General features: G+C 49.1%; 1 long non-coding RNA gene across 1 annotated transcript in view; it reads right to left on the reverse strand.

The window, feature by feature from the left end:
* Window positions 1–6,313: 6,313 nt before the first annotated feature.
* Window positions 6,314–23,119, reverse strand: part of LOC141092911 (uncharacterized) — a 55,568-nt gene continuing 38,762 nt past the window's right edge. The window contains exons 2-3 of the long non-coding RNA XR_012232953.1: window positions 8,152–8,241; window positions 6,314–6,658 (exon numbers count right to left, since the gene is read on the reverse strand). This is a non-coding gene — a long non-coding RNA (uncharacterized lncRNA). The remainder of the gene's footprint in view (window positions 6,659–8,151; window positions 8,242–23,119) is intronic.

A 23,119-nucleotide genomic window follows, 5' to 3' on the forward strand; every position in this document is an offset into this window, starting at 1 on the left:
CTCCAGGCCAGCAGAGGGAGCTCTGAACCAAATTGCTGAGGAGCTGCTCTCTGGGGCCTGGAAAGGGAAGTGAGTTCAGTTCCTGTGAAGAAGGAAAAGAGGAGCTGGAGGATTGAGCAGAATTCAGGCTCACTTCTAGCTGTAGTGCACGGTCCGGAGTCCGGTATCCGAGGTTGTATGGATGCTGATGGTCTTGCAGCAAAAACCGGAGGAAAAAGAGGCTGTAAATGCTCTGTTCTCAGCTAAGACTCAGAGGCACAGCAGCAACTTGTGTGAGCCAGAAAAAGGAGGCTACGGCTGTGTGCCATACGGGGAGAGTTCTAAAGAAAGCAAGCAAGGGGAACTTCAGTGTAACTCAGTACTGCAAGTGCCTCAGATAAGCGCTAGAAAGGAGACTACACACCCCATCTGCATAGAGAGATTCCTAAGTTGCTTCCAGGCTAATCAACTCCTGTTCCATCTGTAATCTGGATCCTGGACTGCACTCACAAAGCACAGTAAAGGTAGATGAAACTACATCCTGTTTTGTCATTGCCTTCTTCCTGCGACCCCTTCAGCACTGCTACATCTCTGTACCTAACACTGCACCCTCTTCCTCAACACCTATTACTACTGCCCTGGGACAACAGCTCTACCTGTGGGGAGCTCTTACATCTTGCTGCCTTATACCATCTGTCCCAGAGGATCTGCCTGCAGCGTCGGCTTAACACCTTCATTGCTGAGCACCACAGGTGGCGTCACGCATCATCCACCTATAAACTTTATTCAGCTACGTTTCACCCCTTTTGCATGGACGCCCAGGGCCACAGACCAGGTCACCACCACCGTGACACATCTCTCTGAGACACCGGCCCAGTACTGAGCACCCCACTGCCCTGGCGGGCGATCCATTTTGGCGTCACAAACAGGATTTACGAAGCCCGGTGCCACCGGGTCCTGTGTGCCATAGACTTATTGTGCAATTGCAGCCATTACCCCGCCACTTGGCGCGTGCGGGAAGCCAAAGGGGTGTGCCATTGTGGGCGGAGCCTGAAAGAGTGCAAAAAGTGAGGTGCTGCTCGCAAAGAGACCAGCGGGCGGGAATTGAGGAGCAGAGGCCTGCAGTCCCAGCGTCCCCCGATCATCCAGCCTGCGGAGCGGCAACCGGTAAGCTAGTGAAACACGGGGCCTGGCCAGCGTTAACTAGGGGTGGAAGAGAATGTCGGAGGCAAGAGAAGATGCAGCGGTGAATGCCACAGCACCCCCCACAGCACCGCAAGATGCAGAGGCAAGCGCAGCTGCGGCTGCAATGGCACCGCAGAATCCAGTGGCGAGCGCCGCCTCCAGAGCACCACAAGAACCAGCGCCCACCGCAGCAGTCCCCATAATGCCGCTGTCCATGCCCTATATACCGGGAGCGGCCTGGTTACCGCACTACTCAGGGGAGTCACATACCCTGAGTGAATTCAAAGAGAGACTGTGCAGTTTGTTTGAGGTGTATCCTCTGTCTGAAAGCCAAAAAGTGAACATCCTTATTGGGCAGCTAACTGGTGCAGCGCAAAGAGACGTAAAGTCCTGGCAGGACACTGATAAAGAGACTGTTAAAATGATTCTTGCTAAGCTAAGAAGCACCTTTGACACCCGCACTGCAACTGAAATAAAAATGGGATTCTTTGGGTGTAAGCAAAGAGTGCAGGACAGTACACGGGACTATGCTCTTAACCTACAGGAGGCGCTACGAGCCATAAAGCAGATTGACCCAGACAGTGTGAAAGATGGAGACAGGCTGTTAAAGGAGCAATTTATTGAGGGACTCCTATCCAGTACCCACAGAGCATAGCTTCGCGTCATAGCCCTACAGAACCCTGATCTAGACTTTGCAGACTTTAAAGACAGGGCTATCCGGGTGCTGCTTGAACCAAATGTCAGCCGTCCAGCGCCCTCTAGGCGCCCAGAGATCACATACCACCAAGAAGCAGCATCATTCCCTCTGGATAATGATCCATCTACAGAACTGTGCCTTCAGGTCCAAGAGCTGACCAAAAATATGGCTGCACTTGCCAAAACTGTGCAGTCCATGCAGGTGTCCCCAAAGGAGAAGATCCAGCTGGCCTCCAGTCCAGAGGATGTCCCGTGGCTACGGAAGAAGAGGATCCCGCCACTCCGAGGGAGAGACAACGATCGCTGTGACCAGGACGGACGTCTCATCTGTCGTCACTGCCGCAATGCAGGCCACATCGCAAGATTCTGTTATTTAAACGAGCAACCCCTGGGGCAGAGGGCCAACCCCCAGGAGTAGGACCACAAGGCCCAAAGAACTGGCGAGCCAAGTATGTTGGAGGGCGACCGGTCCTCCCAGTGGTGATTGATGGCATCCCCATGAACACTTTGCTGGACACTGTCTCTCAAGTGACAACTATGCAATATATCCTTTACAAACGGTATTGGGCTGACTCTGAACTTACTCGCGGCCCAAGTGATGAGCTGACAGTAGTTGCCAGCAATGGTCAGTCTTTGCCGCAAGTAGGATGTAAAGAGATTACCATTAAGGTGGGGCGAGTGGAATTAAAATCTCAAGGTCTGATAGTTGTAGACATTGATCGACGAGAATGTAACCCAATGATGACCTTAGGTACTAATGTGATTGAAAATTGTCTTGCCGAGGTTATTGTTTTGTTGCAACAGGTAGCCAAGACTGCTGGTTCCAGTGAACAATGAGTCCTGGAGAAGGAGATCAAGACCCTGATGCAAAGACAGCAGGTAGAACTGTCTGGCGGAGAAATTGGCAGCGTCAGAGTGAGTGATTCTTTCCCCATTGCGATACCCCCCAGATGTGAAATGTTAATTTGGTGTCGGGCAGCCATAGGCCTCAGAGGAAAAGATTACCAAGCATTGGTAGAGCCAGTGTACTCTGATAGCCGGCCCACTGTCCTGACAGCCAGAGGAGTAGTTGATGTCCGCAAAGGGAGAGTACCTGTATGCCTCTTGAATTGTGGGGAGGAGGAGGCCACAATACCTCAGTATGCCACAGTTGCTAAGCTGTTTACTGTCAGTAACAACGCAATACAGGCAGCAGAGCCCTTGCTCTCATCAGACCAGGCAGGGGACAGTGGCTCTGTAAAGCAGCTGGAGGAGTGGTGTCAGCAGCTGCATGTGGGAACTGACTCCACCCCTTCATACCAAGAGAATGGGGTTTACCGAGTGGCTCAGGAGTATGAGCGGGTATTCAGCAAACACCCTCTAGACTTTGGGAAGGCAAAAGGGGTTCAACACCATATCCCCACTGGAGATCATCCACCCATTAAAGAAAGGTACCGGCCTTACACATAAGGATGCCTACCCATTACCCAGAATTGAAGAGTCATTAGATGCACTTAAAACTGCTATTTTTCCACCTTGGATCTCACTAGTGGGTATTGGCAGGTTCCCATGGCAGAGGCAGACAAGGACAAAACAGCATTTACTACACCAATGGGTCTCTGTGAGTTTAACTACATGCCATTCGGGCTCAGCACAGCCCCTGGGACATTTCAACGGCTAATGGAGTGCTGTCTTGGACACAATAACTTTGCACACAATAACTTCGCACTCGCCCAGCAACCTCCATGAGGTACGTCAATTCCTCGGGTTGGTAGGCTACTACCGAAGGTTCATCAAAGGCTTCACTGAGAGAGCCACACCTATGCAAAATCTTCTGGTGGGCCAGCCAAAGAAAGCCAGGAAGAAGAGTCCTACATTTGAATGGAATGAGGAACTGGAGAGGTCCTTCACTCGACTGAAAATGGCTTTCAAAGGAGATGAAGTTCTGGCCTACCCAGATTACGACCAACCATTTGTTCTGTATACTGATGCCAGCAACGTGGGACTGGGAGCAGTACTGTCACAGGTTCAGAATGGCAAAGAAAGAGTGATCTCCTACACCAGCAGGAAGCTTCATCCCACTGAAAGGAACCCTGACAACTACAGTTCCTTCAAACTGGAGTTCCTCGCCATAGTCTGGAGTGACTGAACGATTCAAGCATTACCTAGCTTCAGCCAAGTTTACCATCTTCACTGACAACATCCCGCTGACTCACTTGGAAACTGCAAAACTAGGTGCACTGGAGCAGCGATGGATGGCCCGGCTGTCTATGAATTTACCATCAAGTACCGAGCGGGGCACAAGAATGCCAATGCTGATGCGCTTGCGCTGTCCAGGATGCCCAATCTGCCAGATGGGGGAGAAGACCCTGAGGCACTCGAAGAAATAGAGTTACCTGCCTTCCACCGGCCAATTGCGGCCCAACGTGCCCAAGGAGTGAGAAACAGACGATCTATCGTGAAAGAGGCCACCCTAAATTCGTTGCTTCATCATGACTGGGCAGAAGCACAGGATAGCGACCCCGCAGTCCACCTGGTAAAGGAGCTACTGTCACAAGCTGACTCACGCCCAGGTCCAGATGCTCCTGAAGAAACCCAGCAGTTGTGGAAGGAAAGAGGCAGGCTGTTCATCTATGAGGGAAAGCTATGTCGGAGGAGTATCAATGCCCGCACTCATGAGTTGGTCTGGCAGGTGGTAGTCTCAAAGAGGGAGGCATCAGTGGTCTTGGAAGCAAACCACAATGGAACTGGACACTTCGGATGGAAGAAGTTGGAGGCCTTGCTCCGGGAGAGATTCTACTGGGCTGGTATGAGGAAGGCCATTGAAAATTGGTGCCGGGAGTGTGGACAATGCACCCTGTGCAGGAAGGACTGTAACAGCCAGCAAGCTCCTTTGCAGCCAATAATAACTAAACAGCAACTCGAGTTGGTAGCCCTGGACCATGTGAAGCTGGTCCCAAGCCGTTCAGGCTACGTTTATGCTCTTACCATTGTTGACCACTACTCGAGATTCCTGGTAGTCGTGCCTGTCAAGGACTAAACAGCCAGGACAGCAGCCAGAGCATTCCAACAGCACTTTTGTCGACCACACAGATATCCCCAGCGAGTGCTTACAGATCAAGGTCCAGCCTTTGAGGCAGAAGTGTTCCAGGAATTCTGTAACTTGTACGGTTGCAAGAAGATCAGGACAACACCGTACCATCCACAGACCAATGGCATGTGTGAAAAGATGAATCAGGTGGTGATCGATCTACTGAAGACCTTGCCTTTGGAAGAGAGGAATCTGTGGCCAGAGAAGTTACCAGATCTGGTAGACCTCTACAATCACATTCCTGTGAATTCTACCAACTGCACTCCAGCCTACCTAATGAGAGCGAGGCCTGGCAAGTTGCCTATTGATTTGGATATGGGAGTCCTTACAGCTGAGGTGACATCACCAGATGCTGACTGGGGTACAGAACGGCAGCAGCAATACCGAAGAGTACATAGAAAAGAGTCTAGCACAGGTAAGACAAAAGCAGGAAAAGAACTACAATCAACATGCACTTGCAGTTCTCCTGTCACCAGGAGAACAAGTCCTAAAGAGGAAAAGGAGGATGCATAAATTGGACGACCAATGGGAAACTGAACCCTACACCGTCCTACCATCAAACTTTGACAACACCAAAGTGTGCCTTATCAGTAAGGATGGAGGAGAAACCTCAACAGCAGTATCGAGGGATCATCTGAAACTGTGCCCTGACCAACTAAAGGAAAAGATGAGAGAGCAAAACAACCTTCAGCCCATAGAGGAAGAAGAGAAAAAGGTCAGCACTGTACTCGGAGAATTTCCTGCAAACTGGACAAGAGTGGATCAAGCCATCATAGTTCCTGTCCTAATCTTTCCCCAGCCTACTGCAACTGAAGTAGCAGAGACTCAAGACAACTTTAAAAATCAAGAAGTTCAGGCAGCGGATGCCACACCAGCAGTGGAGCCAGAGAATCCTCGCCCTGCCAGTGGTGAATCTGTCATGCCCACAGTGAGTCTAAGAGTTTGCAGACGACTACTACCCAGTCTACCAACAGCAGTAACAGGCCCACTAAACCTAAATAGGCCATTAGAAGTACCCATGCTATGCAGATCTACCCGTAGTACAAAAGGTGAGATCCCAGTTAGATACAGAGATTAAAGTGCCAATAGAAAATGTAAACTGTACCTGTAAATATGCAACTTTTCAAGCTTAAGTGCCTACAGAGACTCTGTAAGAACTTTTTGAATATCTTATTTTGTTTTGATGGTCAATTGGGCCACAGGACTATGTGTGGCCAAAACTCTCGTTGTATGTAGTTACAAACTTGCTCAGGAATTGGACCATGGACATTGACGCATGGACTAATCGTCACAAGGACTACTTTTGAGCTTTGTTTTTTGTAATTTTTCATTTTTGAAATCTTGTAACAGTTACAATTGTTCATTTGTTTATATGATTGCATGTTTTCTCAGTCTGGGAGTACTGAATTGCACTAGGGGGGAATGTGGCGCCCCCAGGAGTATGGTCACCACAGTGACATTACCTTCCTCCTAGGGAGTGTGATGTCATGCTTGGAAGCAATGAAAGGGTCTCTCTATCAGGTAAATCCAGCACACAGCACAGTTCCCACTCCAGGCCAGCAGAGGAAGCTCTTAACCAAACTGCTGAGGAGCTGCTCTTTGGGGAAGTGAGTTCAGTTCCTGTGAAGAGGGAAAAGAGCTGGAGGATTGAGCAGAATTCAGGCTCACTTCTAGCTGTAGCGCACGGTCCGGAGTCCGGTATCCGAGGTTGTATGGATGCTGATGGTCCTGCAGCAAAAACCGGAGGAAAAAGAGGCTGTAAATACTCTGTTCCCAGCTAAGACTCGGAGGCTCAGCAGCAACTTGTGTGAGCCAGAAAAAGGAGGCTACGGCTGTCTGCAATATGATGGGAGTTCTAAAGAGAGCAAGCAAGGGGAACTTCAGTGTAACTCAGTAATGCAAGTGCCTCAGATAAGTGCTAGGAAGGAGACTACACAACCCATCTGCATAGAGAGATTCCTAAGTTGCTTGCAGGCTAATCAACTCCTGTTCCATCTGTAATCTGGATCCTGGACTGCACTCACAATGCACAGTAAAGGTAAATGAAACTGCACCCTGTTGTGTCATTGCCTTCTTCCTGCAACCCCTTCAGCACTGCTACATCTCTGTGCCTAACACTGCACCCTCTTCCTCAACACCTATCACTACTGCCCTGGGACAACAGCTCTACCTGTGGGGAGCTCTTACATCTTGCTGCCTTATACCATCTGTCCCAGAGAATCTGCCGGCAGCGTCGGCTTAACCCCTACATTGCCGAGCACCACAGGTGGCGTCACGTATCATCCACCTATAAACTTTATTCAGCTACATTTCACCCCATTTGCATGGACGCCGAGGGCCACGGACCGGGTCACCGCCACCGTAACACATCCTTCTGAGACACCGGCCCGGTACCGAGTACCCCACTGCCCTGGCGGGCGATCCATTATCACTTATCCTGTGGAGAGGTGATTATGTTTTTCCACAGAAAACCCCCTGTAAGTGCATTTCTGCCGCTGTGTACAAAGTATTTACTCTCTAATGATAATAAAGAATCTTCTAATTAATATTAGAGAGAACAAATGACCGCCATACACATCATAATCCCCCACACCAAGACCAATACCACCACATACAGGAAGAAATACCACCACACCATGACAAGTCCACATAGTGACCAAATAATACTACATACAAAGGACAAATACTGCCACACCATGATCAGACCACATATCACCACAACCACCACATAGTGACCGAATAATATGACATATTACCAGTATATAAGGACCAAATAATACCACATACAAGGAGAAATACTGCCACACCGTGACCAGACCACAAATTACCACCATATAGTTACCGAATACTACAATACTGATTATGAATACAAACCACAATACTAACAACACTGTTATTACCACCAGTGACATTATACACAGGAGCTTTGTATACAGTGTCAGTGTACAGGTAATACAGTGATCACCAGTGACGTTATACACAGAAGCTCTGTATATAGTGTTAGTGTACAGGTAATACAGTGATCACAGGTAACGTTATACACAAGAGCTCTGTATATATTGTCAGTGTACAGATAATACAGTGATCACTAGTGACATGATACACAAGAGATCTGTATGTAGTGTTAGTGTACAGGTAATACAGTGATCACCAGTGACATTATATACAGGAGCTCTGTACACAGTATATAGTGTACGTGTACATGTAATACACTGACTCACCAGTGACATCTGTAGTTGAAGCCCTTCATCTCAGCTTTTCTTCTTCAACCAGCCCAGACCACCGTCACTTCTTCCAGCTAGGACTCATCTCTGCAAAAAATAACACAGTCATGAATAGCTGATCATTTCCAGAGCACTTTCTCCACTCTTTCCCTTACTTCTACACTACGTCAGATGAAGAAGAAAAGCGACATAGTACCGCCCTGGACAGTAACAGAACCTCCCTTTTATTACCTCCATGGAAAACCATTGGCTAATTAGTAAATTATATTACAGTAGTAATGTGATGAGCGTCAGCTTACGCTGAGTCATTTTTCTTTGAATGAGTGGACCCTCTGGGCCGTGGCACCCACCCACCTAGGGCGAGCTGACCTAGTGAGGAACCAGCCCCTATACAGGGAGTGTTAGGGGCAAGACCAAGGGGGTGAGCCACCACGGCTGCTGGACCAGATGGCCGACTCAGGAAGCAAGACGAGACAAGGCATTAGTTCAAGTAAACTTCATTCAGGAACACTTCAGGGTACAACAGGTGCAAAGGTGAACACACAAAGAACACAAAGCAAGATGCGTGCAAGGGCACGCCGAGGTCCAAGGCATGAGGAACTCTTCAAGGTAAGGTAAGGTGCAAGAGTAGCACGAAAAGGCACAGTGCGAGAACCAGCGTGCGTACAAGGGAGCAAGGAAACCACCCCTGGGGCACCGGCAGGTGGTACCGACGGTGGCATAAGCAGGCGGGCACGACTAGAGGCGGCACCGCTGCGGCTCACGCAGCCGGTAACCACTATAGCACTGGACGGGGGCACGGCTGAGGCACACAGGCGAGCACGGCTAGAGGCGGCACGGCTGAGGCACACCAGGCAGGCACAGGCGACCAGGCACGTGCACGGAGCCACAAGGCAGGGCTAGGCAAAGATACAGGACAGAGACGCATGCAGACAACACGGCAAAGCCTAGTACAAAAAGTGCAAGAGCGCATGAAGTGTCAGAGACAAGGCATAGAGTAGTAGACAGGACCCTGCGCATGCAAAGGACATGCCAGGGGCAAAGTACAAGGCGAGGCCTGCGCATACCGAGGGGCACGCCAGGGACAGAGCACAGAACGGAGGCCTGCACGTGTAGACAGACACGTCAGGGACAGGGACAGAGTCTAGCATCGGAGCGTAGGCCAAAGCCCAGAGCCGGGCCAAGGGAGAACCTTGGGACAAGGCAGGGTACAGAGCGGAGGCCTGCACATGTAGGGAGACATGCCAGGGACAGGGTACAGAACGGACATAACAAGAAGACATAGCGAGGACAAACAGAGCATGGAGGACAACATGAGACCAAGCACAAGACAAGAGACGGAATATGAGCATGGAGCGAGTGCAGAGACGCACGACAGAGCAGAGTGCAAGGACACAGAATAGAGGGAGCAACCCCACAGACCAAGCAGCCATGCAGAGAAGCAACACCATACTCAGGCCCTGAGCATAGGAAGGGGCGGTCTGATATAGGGCATAGCACCACCACTTCCGGGTCAGGACCAGGGAAGAGCTTCCAGTTCAGATCCTCAAGGATCACAGAGCGCAGTCACATGATCAGGATTCCAGACATGCAGGGATGATTGCAGAACTGGACAGTGCAGGATCCTAGGAAAGGTCACATGATCAGGGTCTCAGACATGCAGAAACGATTGCAAAACCGGACAGTGCAGGATCCTAGGAAAGGTCACATGATCAGGGTTTCAGACATGCAGAGACGAATGCAGAACCAGCCTATGCTAGAACATAGGAAGGACACATGATCAGGGATTCTAGACATGACGAGATGATCACAGAAGGCAGAGCAGAAACGCAGGAATCCTGCAGCTCAACAGACATGAGGTGAGTGTGCACACTGCTCTAGGGAACATGCAGGATAGCAGACACGAGATGCGCGTGCACACCGCTCCAGGGGTTCTTGAGGCAAAGCAGACAAAGCAGACATGGCGGACATGACAAGTAATAATGTCCCTAATTGGACCCTAAAGAAATTATGTTCCCCACTTGTCACCATAAACTAATATAGCATGTTCCTCATTCTGGCCCTCAAACAATAATTAAGTCCCTCATCCTGGCCCTCTTTATTTAATAAACTCACCCAGCCTGGCCCCTATATTTTGTAATATGCGCCAGCCTGGCCCCCTATGTCTCTTATCCAGCATGGCCCCCAAATATCCATCCCGCTTCCCCAGCTATACATTCTGGCCCTCATATGTCCCTTCCTGGTCCCTTGTCCTGGCTCCCCCATATATATACATCCTGCCCCCTATATATATGCTTCCTGGTCTCTTGTACTGCCCCCCCATATATCCATCCTGGCCACACATCTATGCAACCTGCCCCCCCATAAATATCCATCCTTGCCCCTCCAATATATATATGCATCCTGGCCCTTGTCCTGCCCCCCTCCCCCATAAATCCATCTTGGCCCCCATATATATGCATCCTGGCTCCCAATATATCCATCCTGGCCCTCTTCCTCCCGTATGTGTATCCATCCTGGCCCGCTTCCCCCCGTATGTGTATCCATCCTGGCCCCCTTCCCCCCCATATGTGTATCCATCCTGGCCTCCTTCCCCCCGTATGCGTATCCATCCTGACATCCTTCCTCCCCGCATGTGTATCAATCCTGGCCCTTTTCCCCCATACGTGTATCCATCCTGGCCCCCTTCCCTTCGTATGTGTATCCATCCTGGCCCTCTTCCCTCCGTACGTGTATCCATCCTGGGCCCCCATATATCCATCCTGCTCCCCATATGCATGCATCCTGGTCCCTTGTCGTGCCCCCCTCCCCCATAAATCCATCTTGGCCCCCCATATATATGCATCCTGGCTCCTCATATATCCATCCTGGTCCCTTGTCCTACCCCTCCCCCATATATCCATCCTGGCCCTCCATATATGCATTCTAGCCCCCTCATATATATCCTTCCTGCCCCCCCCCCAAATATCCATCTTAGCCGCCCCATATATTCATCTGGGTCGCTTGTCCTGCCTCCCCACATAAATCCATCCTGGCCCCCGTATGTGTATCCATCCTGGCTTCCCGTATGTGTAGCCATCCTCGGCCCCTTCCCTCCCCGTACGTGTAGCCATCCTGGGCCCCTTCCCTCGTATGTGTAGCCATCCTCGGCCCCTTCCCCCCGTATGTTTAGCCATCATGGGCCCCTTCCCCTGCATGTGTAGCTATCCTGGGCCCCTTCCCCCACATGTTTAGGCATCCTGGGCCCCTTCCACCCATATGTGTAGGCATCCTGGGCCCCTTCCCCCACATGTGTAGCCATCCTGGGCCCCTTCCCCCCATGTTTAGCCATCCTGGGCCCCTTCCTCCGCATGTGTAGCCATCCTGGGCCCCTTCCCCCTATATGTGTAGCCATCCTGGGCCCCTTCCCACTATATGTGTAGCCATCCTGGGTCCCTTTCCCCCATATGTGCAGCCATCCTGAGTCCCTTCCCCCCATATGTTTAGCCATCCTGGGCCCCTTCCTCCGCATGTGTAGCCATCCTGGGCCCCTTCCCCCTATATGTGTAGCCATCCTGGGCCCCTTCCCCCTCATGTTTAGCCATCCTGGGCCCCTTCCCCCAATATGTGTAGCCATCCTGGGCCCCTTCCCTCCGCATGTGTAGCCATCCTGGGCCCCTTCCCCCGCATGTTTAGCCATCCTGGGCCCCTTCCCCCAATAAATGTAGCCATCCTGGGCCCCTTCCCTCCATATGAGTATCCATCCTGGCTTCCCGTATGTGTAGCCATCCTCGGACCCTTCCCTCCCCATACATGTAGCCATCCTGGGCCCCTTCCCTCGTATGTGTAGCCATCCTCGGCCCCTTCCCCCCGTATGTTTAGCCATCATGGGCCCCTTCCCCTGCATGTGTAGCTATCCTGGGCCCCTTCCCCCACATGTTTAGGCATCCTGGGCCCCTTCCACCCATATGTGTAGCCATCCTGGGCCCCTTCCCCCACATGTGTAACCATCCTGTGCCCCTTCCCCCATATGTGTAGCCATCCTGGGCCCCTTCCCCCCATGTTTAGCCATCCTGGGCCCCTTCCTCCACATGTGTAGCCATCCTGGGCCCCTTCCCCCTTTATGTGTAGCCATCCTGGGTCCCTTCCCCCCCATATGTGCAGCCATCCTGGGTCCCTTCCCCCCATATGTTTAGCCATCCTGGGCCCCTTCCTCCGCATGTGTAGCCATCCTGGGCCCCTTCCCCCTATATGTGTAGCCATCCTGGGCCCCTTCCCCCACATGTTTAGCCATCCTGGGCCCCTTCCCCCAATATGTGTAGCCATCCTGGGCCCCTTCCCTCCGCATGTGTAGCCATCCTGGGCCCCTTCCCCGCATGTTTAGCCATCCTGGGCCCCTTCCCCCGCATGTTTAGCCATCCTGGGCCCCTTCCCCCTATATGTGTAGCCATCCTGGGCCCCTTCTCCGCATGTTTAGCCATCCTGGGCCCCTTTCCCTCCATATGTGTAGCCATCCTGGGCCCCTTCCCCCCGCATGTGTAGCCATCCTGGGCCCCTTTCCCCGCATGTGTAGCCATCCTGGGCCCCTTCCCCCGCATGTGTAACCATCCTGGGCCCCTTCCCCCGCATGTGTAGCCATCCTGGGCCCCTTCCCCCGTATGTGTAGCCATCCTGGGCCCCTTCCACCCATATGTGTAGCCATCTAGATGGTGACTTTGGCCACGACATGTCGCACAGCCGAAGATCGCTGTGTGTTGCAAAGTAATGCAGGTGAAGGGGTCACGTTGCGACTAGTGATGGGCAAATGTGCTCAGCTAATGTCTCATCCGAGCACGCTCTGGTATTAACCGAGCATCTGGGCGTGCTCATATATTATGTTTGAGACGCTGCGACTGCATAATTTGTGTCTGTTAGCCTCAACACATGCAGGGATTGCCTGTTTGTTAGGCAATCCCTGCGTGTTCAGGCTATCTAACAACCGCAAATCATGCAGTCACAGGGACTCGAACATAATATATGAGCACGCCCAAGATACTGCATGCTGCTCGGATAGGATGTTATCTGAGCACGTTCGCTCATCTCTAGTTGTGACCCATAAAGTACCACCACACATGACAAAGCAAATTACAGAAAGTCAGATCCATTTGGATTTTTTGCAACTAGCTGTTTATCATCCTCATAATACCTGTGACAACGATCCCTGTGTTATTCCTGAATGCAATGTGTGTGTTTAAAATCAATATTAAATTCTCCCTGCCAAGGAGCACAGGGTGGGGAAGAAGACAAAGTGCCTGTTCTCAACCTCCTTGCAGACCCTGGTGTATCAGTCAGGCCACACTGGGCTTGATCCAAGTGCACTGTAGCAATGATTGACAGCGGTTCTAGACTACTCTGATACCTGCAGGGAGGTGGAATAACATTGTTTTTAAAAACACACATGTAGAGTTTAAAGCATTTGTCCCAGTTTATCATGAAAGTCTGCAGTCACACAGTGTGACTGCAGACTTGCGAGTCCTGACAGCATGCGCAGCACGTGCTGTGAGGATTCTCCGGTGCCGGCAGCAAGCCCAAACGGTCATGTGATCGCAAGTATGTGATATGCATACTCCTGGCCACAGTCCGACTAGACGTGCGTGGCCTCTCTCAATTCAGTTATATTGAGCGGAGAGGCACATGTCTAGTCGGAATGTGGCCGGAAGTATGCATATTGCATACTTGCGATAGCATGACCTTTCGATCTCACCACCCACCCTGGAGAATCCTCACAGCACATAGTGCGTGCGATGTGATGATTCACAAGTCTGCAGTCACATAGAGACTTTTGTGAAAAGCATGGACATCCCCTTTAACTATAACAGAGACAATTGAAAATGGCTTTATGAGGCTGATAGAGAGCTACTGATACCTGTATACAAATCCTGATGTCAGTCTCCCTTTAACTAAGCAATAATGCCCTTTTTAAATGTTTGTTTCAAATTTGTTCTATAATGGGTTGGTCATTTAAAAAAAATATTAAGCCAGCCTCTCGGCTCTCCAATAAACCTTTAAAATGGCTGTGGTCTGCGGAGGATGACACTAGGTAACAGCAGGTGGCACTGAGTAGAGCAGAGAGCGGAACAGCCTGCAGCACTGACTGTTACACATGTGCTGAGCTGACAGTTCCAGCATCACCTGGGGAAATAGCAGTAATTAGTACTGTTGTCTTTACAGCTTGTTAATGCTGTGATGACTCTGTAGGTTTCTCTGCATGTGAAGTTTAATGCCCAATTTATAAACATAAGCTAATAATTGTCATAATGTGCCGGGGCTCCCTGCTGTCCTGGATCCCGGTGCATGAAACAACTATACAAGTGGAAATAATATTCATTCTCTCATTTGTGTAACAAATCCTAAGCCTGAATGTACACAACAATGCATGCACCATGGATGTTATTGGCAAAATTTCAATTTATATTTCAAAACCTTATTCACATTATTTCATTCCATCAGTATATCGTATACTGGGTAACATTTGGCAATGTATTTAGGCTTTTTACACACATACCGTACCTTTAAAAACTAGGTGTTCGGCCCAATAGCTATAATTATGAAGTCCCACAAAATAGTATATGACGACTATTTGTATCTGCAAGATTATTATTTATTTAGGATAACTGGAAAAAGTAAGAAGATTGTTCCAACAGGACAACATCTGTTCATATACCATATCGCGACATAAGCAAGAGTGGAGAGCGGCGGAATCAGACTTGGGCTGTCCTTATATTACACAGACAGCCATTCATTTGTCAAGCTCTACTACTTGGCAACTAATGATTGCGAATGTTAAAGGGAACCCGTCACCAGGTTTTTCCCATATAAAGCAGAGCCAGCACCTGTAAGCCCTATGTGACAACATTCTAGTGTGCTCTCCATAAAATAAAACATAGCTTTTATAATACTCACCTACGGGAGGCCCGGTCCAATGGACATCACTGTTCTTGATTCGGTGCCTCCTGTCTTCTAGCTTCATGTGGATGACACGTTCTACGTCATCCACACAGTTTCCTCGGCATCATGCTCCTGTGCCTTCTCTTCCCTGCCGAGAGCAGATCAAAGTATTGTAGTGCGTATGCGCGGCGCTCTTTGGCCTTTCCCCACGCATGCGCACTGCAGTGCTTTTCTCCACCCTAGTCAGGGTAGACAAGTACGCCTGCACAGGAGCGCGATGCCAGGGAGACTGTGTGGACGAAGAACGCGTAATCCACGCAAAGCAAGAAAAGAGGAGGCACCGGATCAAGAACAGTGACACCCATTGGACCAGGCTGCCCCCTAGGTGAGTATAATAAAAGCTATTTTTGATTTTATGTATAGCGCATTAGGAACATATATAAAGCATTCTAAAATGCTGTCACATTGGGCTTACAGGTGCAGGGTCTACTTAATATTGGAAAAACCTGTTAACGGGTTTTCCTTTAATTTACAAGCACTTTGGCCCTGATTCATTGTTGTTGTTTCTTCACTTTTTTGGAATAATTTGCACTTTATTAGTTGGGGGGTTTACTTTGTAGTATCTGCTCCTTATTCTCTGTAAGTTTTGTGCCATTATTATAGTTACCTTTCTTTGTTAGATCTTTTTAGTGCCCCCTCAACAGCTTTGCTTATCCAGAAGTTTTTAGACAGATTCAAGAAATGCGACTTTCCCAAATGATGCCATATTTTGGTACATCTCACTTCAGTCTCTGCCTGGAGTAAGGTTACTGGTGGATTTTTCAATTTGGTACAGATGTGATTTTTTTTTTTTAAGGATGTGGGGCCTTTTAGCTAAAGAGTTGCAAAAACCTGGGTAAAGACAGAAATAAAGTGCATTTTTTATTTTGCATAAAATTCATGGACCAATTAGTGATGGCGCCGTTCCATTGACGATGTGGCTTGCGTGATGTTATTTCATATGAGCCCTGCAGCCAATCAGCAGTCGCTAACGGGCCGCTTCACTCATACTTCCTTTGGACGAAACGGACATCTGGAAGAAGTGAGAGCTGCCGCAGCTCTGATTTATTTCGAATGTCAGTTATGTGCTAAAGAAGTGAGAGTGAAGAGGCCTCTAATTGTCTGCAGGGCCCACATGGCATAGCAACGTCATGTGAGCCTCGGCACTAGAGGTGACTATAGGTTATTTTTATTTCTGAGAAGTAGACAACTAACTTTAAGTTACAGTTTATAAATTTGAAAAACAGAAGTCCCACCAGTTTAAAAAATACTTGATTATGAAGATTTTTTTAAATTTTATTAAATAGAACCAATCATCAGTTCCATGCTGCCCTAAAGACATGCAAGATACAATACTAGTAGGCCCCCATTACAAATAAACATGCTTTACTTTGAAGAGCTACAACATTTTAAAAAGAAGCATTCACAGGGAGAAATGTCCACTGGGTGGCTCCCGCTGGTGTGTCAATGCCTTGCTTGTCCCGATTGACAGGTCTGTACTTATGCACTAATAGAGTAAAACAGCAAAACATAGTTATGTGTAATGGGAGAGCCTGTCAGTAATCCATGTTGCCCGTGGTAGATATATGTTTATGTGATTTATTCAATGAATATTCTCATTACATATGTATTGCTGTACTCTCATATACTTTTACCGTATATAGAATTACACATATATACTCTGCTTGTTCTTTTGTACATTCCTGACTTTGGCCTACAAATACTGATGTCAAACATTGACTAACATACTGTCATGTGATTGTGGCCTTATACATAGAAAGTGTTCTAAAGCTTTAGTAATTAGTGATGTCACTAAAAATGCAATAAATGTTTCAAAGAGTTATTACATCCATACAGAAAAAACAAGGCGCTCATTATGTCTGTTGTGCTACATATAATACCATGAAAAAGAAGTTGTAGGTAGGTGTGGAAACACTGCTTCAAAGTGAGAATGCTTTAAAAAAAATGTTAATAGTTTATTTTTTATCAATTATAAAATTGCATGGTGAATGAACAAAGAGAAATATTAAATTAATATTTGGTGTGACCGCCCTTTGCCTTCAAAATGTTATCAGCGTTCTAGGTATCAAATCTTCTACATACACTTTCAGTGTTTTTTTAAGGAACTTGACAGAGAGGTTGTTCCAAACATTCTGAAGAAATAACCACAGATCTGTGGATGTCACTTGTGCATATCCTTCTGTTTCTTCATGTAATCCCAGACAGACTTGATGATGATATCAGGGCTCTGTGATGGCCATATCATTTCTAAAACGCCTTGTTTTTCCTTACATCTAAGATAGTTCTTAATGACAATGGCTGTATGTTTGGGGGCATTGTCCTGCTGTAGAATAAATTTAGAGCCAATAAAACATCTATCTCCCTGAAGGTACTGCATGATGGAAAAGTATCAATGTGTATTTTTTCAACATTGAGGACATCATTAATCCTGTCTAAATCCCATACTCAATTTGCTGAAATACGCCCCTAAACTTGCAAGGAGCCATCAATCTTGTCTGCAGACACTCATTACTGTACCGCTATCCAACCTTTACGCAAACAAACTGTTAAGGACGGCGGAACGCACTAAATATAAATAATAGGAAGTGCGTTCGCCGCCCGAGGTCCACCGTGCAGTAGATGTAACAACCACTGCTGAGTAATGGCAGACTCGCTATATGGCGGTATACTGCGCTCGGGTTAAACGTCACCCGAGGTGCGCAGAGCGGACTCAGTTAAACTCACAGAGGCGCTTTAGTATAACTAAAGCATAAACGCCGAGCCTGATAGCTTCACAGGTCTCAGCTGGCGTGCACACATGGTATATGGTCAGTGTCTGTCTTGACCTACCGTGTGTGCGGCGTCGCTACCGCGGACACCGGTAAGTGCTGCTAACTGCAGCGCAGCGGTAACTACTGCCGCTGTACGACAGTGCCGTGAGGCATCACACTATCAGACGCTAGTGTAGCGGTGCGGTATGCACTGTGGCGTATGGCTTGCCACTGACTGGCGCTGACTATAACTCTAATTCCCTGTCCACATGCGTTATATCAGAGGGAAGGGGTTTCATAATGAGTCAGTCACCAGAATCATACATCCATTCACACATAGCAAGTATAGTCTATACTAGCGCATGGCCGAACTGTCATGCGCGCGTTTTATAGCCGTGCGGGACCTTCCAGATCTCCGAGATGGACCAATGAGATCTGGAGCAGGACCTGGGCACATGACTCCCGATCTCCAGTGGGAGATCGCCTTGTGAGCATGCCCAGTAGGAGCACAGAGGAACTTAGTCTCTGGAGCGGTTTGCTGCAAAGTAATCTTCTCTGCAGTAGATAGACAGCAGGAGACCGCAGAATATGAGGCTCTGGATTCCTGCAGAGCAGGCGCAGAAACCAGATGCCTAACATTACCCCCCCTCCTAGGGCCCCCTCCCCTCTGAGCCTTCCAATCCACCACTCTGTGCCCATCAGAGGCATAGGCCTCAGACTCGTCCGAAGGCAAGTCTGATGTCCCGGTAGGTGACACGGAAAACCGGGACACGTGGAAGATATCAGAGGCAGCAAGATCGCCAGGTTTAAGAAGGGACACGTGGGAGACAACGGGCGCGGCAAAACCTCCCAGAGCATAAGTTGAAGTGGAACGCCGCGGTGTGTCGGCGGACGTCTCCGCTCTCTGTTTAAGGAGGCTAACCTGAGAACATGAGGCGCATGCCTGAATATATTTTTTAATGTCCCGAGCCCTGTGCGGCCACCAATAAGACCCTGCCAGGAGTTTTGTGGTCTGCATGTAGCCACAGTGACCACCCGCCCTGGATGCGTGTGCCCACGCGAGAACCTTCGGCCGAAGGAGAGGAGGGACAAAGGTCTTGCCCGGCGGCACAGAGTTTTGCCTTTGCGGGGCCCCGTTATCCTGGGGAACAGCGTGTTGACAATGGTAACCGCAAATGGACTTTTGTGCTGGACGCGCCTCGAGAACGGCGCGAGACAACTCCATGGGCTCTGGGAGTGGAGTCCCTGGCTCGGGTAGTTCCAGAGGCTCAAAATAGTTGGGAGCCGAGGTAACCTTCCGTTTGGATTGAGCACGCTCCAGGCCGCGCTCCGAAAAACGGAGATCAATGCGGGTGGAAATGGCAATCAGCTCTTCCAAACTTGCAGGAACCTCTCTGGCATTAACATCCTCCGCCAAACCTCTCCAAAACACAGGGATGAGGGCTTTGTCAGACCACTCCAGCTCGGAAGCCAGTGTCCGAAAACGAACGGCATACTGACTAACCGAGAGGGATCTATGAGTCAAAGCAAGTAGCTGAAGAGAGGTGTCGTTCGTGATCCGTGGTCCCAGGAAGACCTGCTTAATAGCTGTTTAAAACTGAGCAGCGGTCCGAACCTCTGGGTCACCACGCTCCCATAGTGGCGTAGCCCACTGTAACGCCTTGCCCGACAGAAGGGAAAAAATAAACCCCACCTTGGCCCGTTCCATAGGGAATCGCGCAGCCAGTAACTCCAGCTGGATAGAGCACTGGCTGACGAAACGCCTACAGGAGGCGCCATCAGCAGAAAATTTATCGGGCAACGGGAGGCGGGTAACTGTCGGCGCGTGGGAGGACATGGACATACGTGAAACCGCGTCTGCGATTGCCTGTACAGCTTCAGTGGATTTCGCAGCTGAGATAGCACTCTCAAGAGTAGCCAATCGGCCCTCCAGCTGCCGAATATACTGTAAGAGTTGCTGCTGTTCTGCCATCACTAGCCAGACCCTGGCGCTAGTATAATGTTAGGGACGGCGGAACGCACTAAATATGAATAATAGGAAGTGCATTCGCCGCCCCGGGTCCACCGTGCAGTAGATGTAACAACCGCTGCTGAATAATGGCAGACTCGCTATATGGCGGTATACTGCGCTCGGGTTAAACGTCACCCAAGGAGCGCAGAGCGGACTCTGTTAAACTCACAGAGGCGCTTTAGTATAACTAAAGCATAAACGCCGAGCCTGTTAGCTTCACAGGTCTCAGCTGGCATGCACACACGGTATATGGTCACAGGACACGGCCCAAGGCAGAGGTCGGTGTCCGTCTTGACCTACCGTGCGTGCGGCATCGCTACCGCGGACGCCGGTAAGTGCTGCTAACTGCAGCGCGGCGGTAACTACTGCCACTGTACGACAGTGCCGTAAGACATCACACTATCGGAGGCTAGTGTAGTGGTGCGGTATGCACTGTGGCGTATGGCTTGCCACTGACTGGTGCTGACTATAACTCTAATTCCCTATCCACATGCGGAATATCAGAGGGAAGGGGTTTCATAGTGAGTCAGTCACCTGAATCATACATCCATCACCATTCACACATAGCAAGTATAGTCTATACTAGCGCATGGCCGAACGGTCATGCGCGCTTTTTATAGCCGTGTGGGACCTTCCAGATCTCCGAGATGGACCAATGAGATCTGGAGCAGGACCTGGGCACATGACTCCCGATCTCCAATGGGAGATCGCCTCGTGAGCATGCCCAGTAGGAGCACAGAGGAACTTTGTCTCTGGAGCAGTCTGCTGAAAAGTAATCTTCTCTGCAGTAGATAGATAGCAGGAGACCGCAGAATGTGAGGCTCTGGATTCCTGCAGAGCAGGCGCAGAAACCAGACGCCTAACACAAACTGACCTTTCTCAGCGCCTGCGCACTGCAGTACTCTGCTCTGCCCTCAACAGGGCAAAGCAGTACACCTGCACCGGAGCCGCGCCGTGAAGCAAGGAAGAGGACGTCATCGCTAGAAGATGGGAGGCGCTCCGCCCGTCCCCCCGGTGAGTATAATATAACTTGTTTTTCTTATCTTTCAGGTTTACAGAATGCTGTAGATAAACCCCTGATGACGGTGGCCGCATCTTATATGCGACGAAATAGGTGACAGAGTCCCTTAAAGGATTATCTTCAGTCTAAAAAAAACAAGGAGTCCTGAAAGTGACAATATGGCCCCACAGAGCCCTGACCTAAATATTATTGAATCTGTATAGGATTAAATGAAAAGACAGAAGGATTTCCGCTAGCCTACATCCACAGAGGATCTGTGGTTCGCTCTCTAAGATGTTTGGAATAATCTACCTGCAGAATTCTTTCACAAACTTTGTGCAAAAGTACCTAGAATTGTTGCTTTATACTTTTTTTTTTAAGGCAAAGGGTGGTCACACCATTAATTGATTTGATTTAGATTTCCCTTTTTTTTAATCACTTTGCATTTTACTTGATCAAAATATACTGTTTTTGAAAGCATTCTTACCTTGCAGCATTTTTTCCACGCCTGTCTAAAAATGTTTCACAGTACTGTATGTCTGAATAACAGATAACATGTATTGGAGTCCATTTAGATCTCCTACTATCTTAGTGAGCAGAGCCATGTGCTGGTGACTGTATGGTGGCACACATTGTTCCCTCCTGCCACATAGGAAGCAGCTTGAAATGCTGTTCTGTATATTCTCCACTGAGAGCAATGCTTTTTCGGCATTTGCTTGGAGTTTGGCGTAAAAAGGAAGTACTGTATTTCTAATGAATAAGCAGTTCCAGCTTCTCGATACATATATACTAGGCTAATGTGGTTTGGTAGCTTGCCTTGTGATTTCCTGTTTAAACATCACAGGAAAAACAGTGTACTGTGTGAGTAGGAACTAAGAAGCACTCCTCCTATCATCAAAATTTTTATCCTCTTAATAAAGTCCAGTCATCATATTATACAGCACTCTGTACTTACAATTGCTCATTTTGCCTTTCTACCGAGATCACTCTTCGATTTTCCACTAGGTCCATGACATCACGTGTTTAAAAACTGACTAGCTGAATCCTTCTAAGCTCTATGTAAAAGCAGGAGGTCTCTTTCCTGCAGGAGTCATAAGTCACTGCAAAAGTCCCTGGCGGGAGGGTGGGGGGGATTTTGGAGAAAAGAGAATTATCTGGGTAGAAAGGTGGGTAGAAAGGCAAAATGAGCAATTGTAAGTTTTTTTCGGACTATAAGACGCACCCCCCTCCCCAAATTTGGGAGGAAAATGGAGACATGCGTTTTATAGTCCAAATGCAGGCTTAACAGGGGCTTGTGGTGGTGGAGCAGGGTCCCTTCCTTAGGAAGGTGGCGGCAGCAGAAATGTGTCAATGCTGCGGGCCTGATGTCAGTGGAGAGCAGAGTGCATCAATGCTTTCCCGGCGGCTATTTTCCTGAAGCCATCAGCCGCTTGAGATGGCACGTGCACAAATTGGAATCTCAGCACAGCCAATCTATCAATCTGAGTGTGTGCCACAGTAGGCAGCCATTTTCCTGTGGGCTTCAGGGAAATGGCTGCCAGAGGCGGCATGTGCGCTGATTGAGATCTCAGTGGGGCCAAGATCCCAATCTGCACACGCACCGCCTCCAGCAGCCCACGGCTTCAGGAAAATGGCCCCCGGGAAAGCAATGATGCTCTCCACTCTGTTCACCGCCGACGTCGAGCTCGCAGCATTGCCACACTTTTGCCGCCGGAGGCTCCCTGAGGAAGGCACCCTGCTCCATGTAACACATTCTGCTCTGCCTCACCACTGACACTGAGCTCATAGCATCGTACAACTGAGGTACCCCCTCCTCCCAAACAGGGCCCGCAGCATTGCCCCACTTCTGCTGCCAACTTCTTGAGGAAGGGACCATGCATCCTATGACCCTACTCCACCACCGCCGCTGGCCCCCAGGTAAGATACTGGACTACAGGATGGACACCCATATTAAAAAAATCTTTTTTTTCCTATTTTCCACCCCAAAATTTGGGGTACGTCTTATAGTCCGAAAAATCCGGTACACAGTGCTATATACACTGCGTGCAGAATTATTAGGCAAGTTGTATTTGAGCGGATTCTTTTTATTATTGAACAACAACTATGTTCTCAATCAACCCAAGCTTAATATTTTTGGAAGTTGGAGTGGGGTTTTTTTAGATTTGGCTATCTTAGGAGGATATCTGTTTTTTTCAGGTAACTATTACTGTGCAGAATTATTAGGCAACTTAATAAAAA

This window comes from Dendrobates tinctorius, unplaced genomic scaffold, assembly GCF_039654945.1.
Source record: "Dendrobates tinctorius isolate UK_male_01 unplaced genomic scaffold, ASM3965494v1 ptg000062l, whole genome shotgun sequence".
Lineage (NCBI taxonomy): Eukaryota > Metazoa > Chordata > Amphibia > Anura > Dendrobatidae > Dendrobates > Dendrobates tinctorius.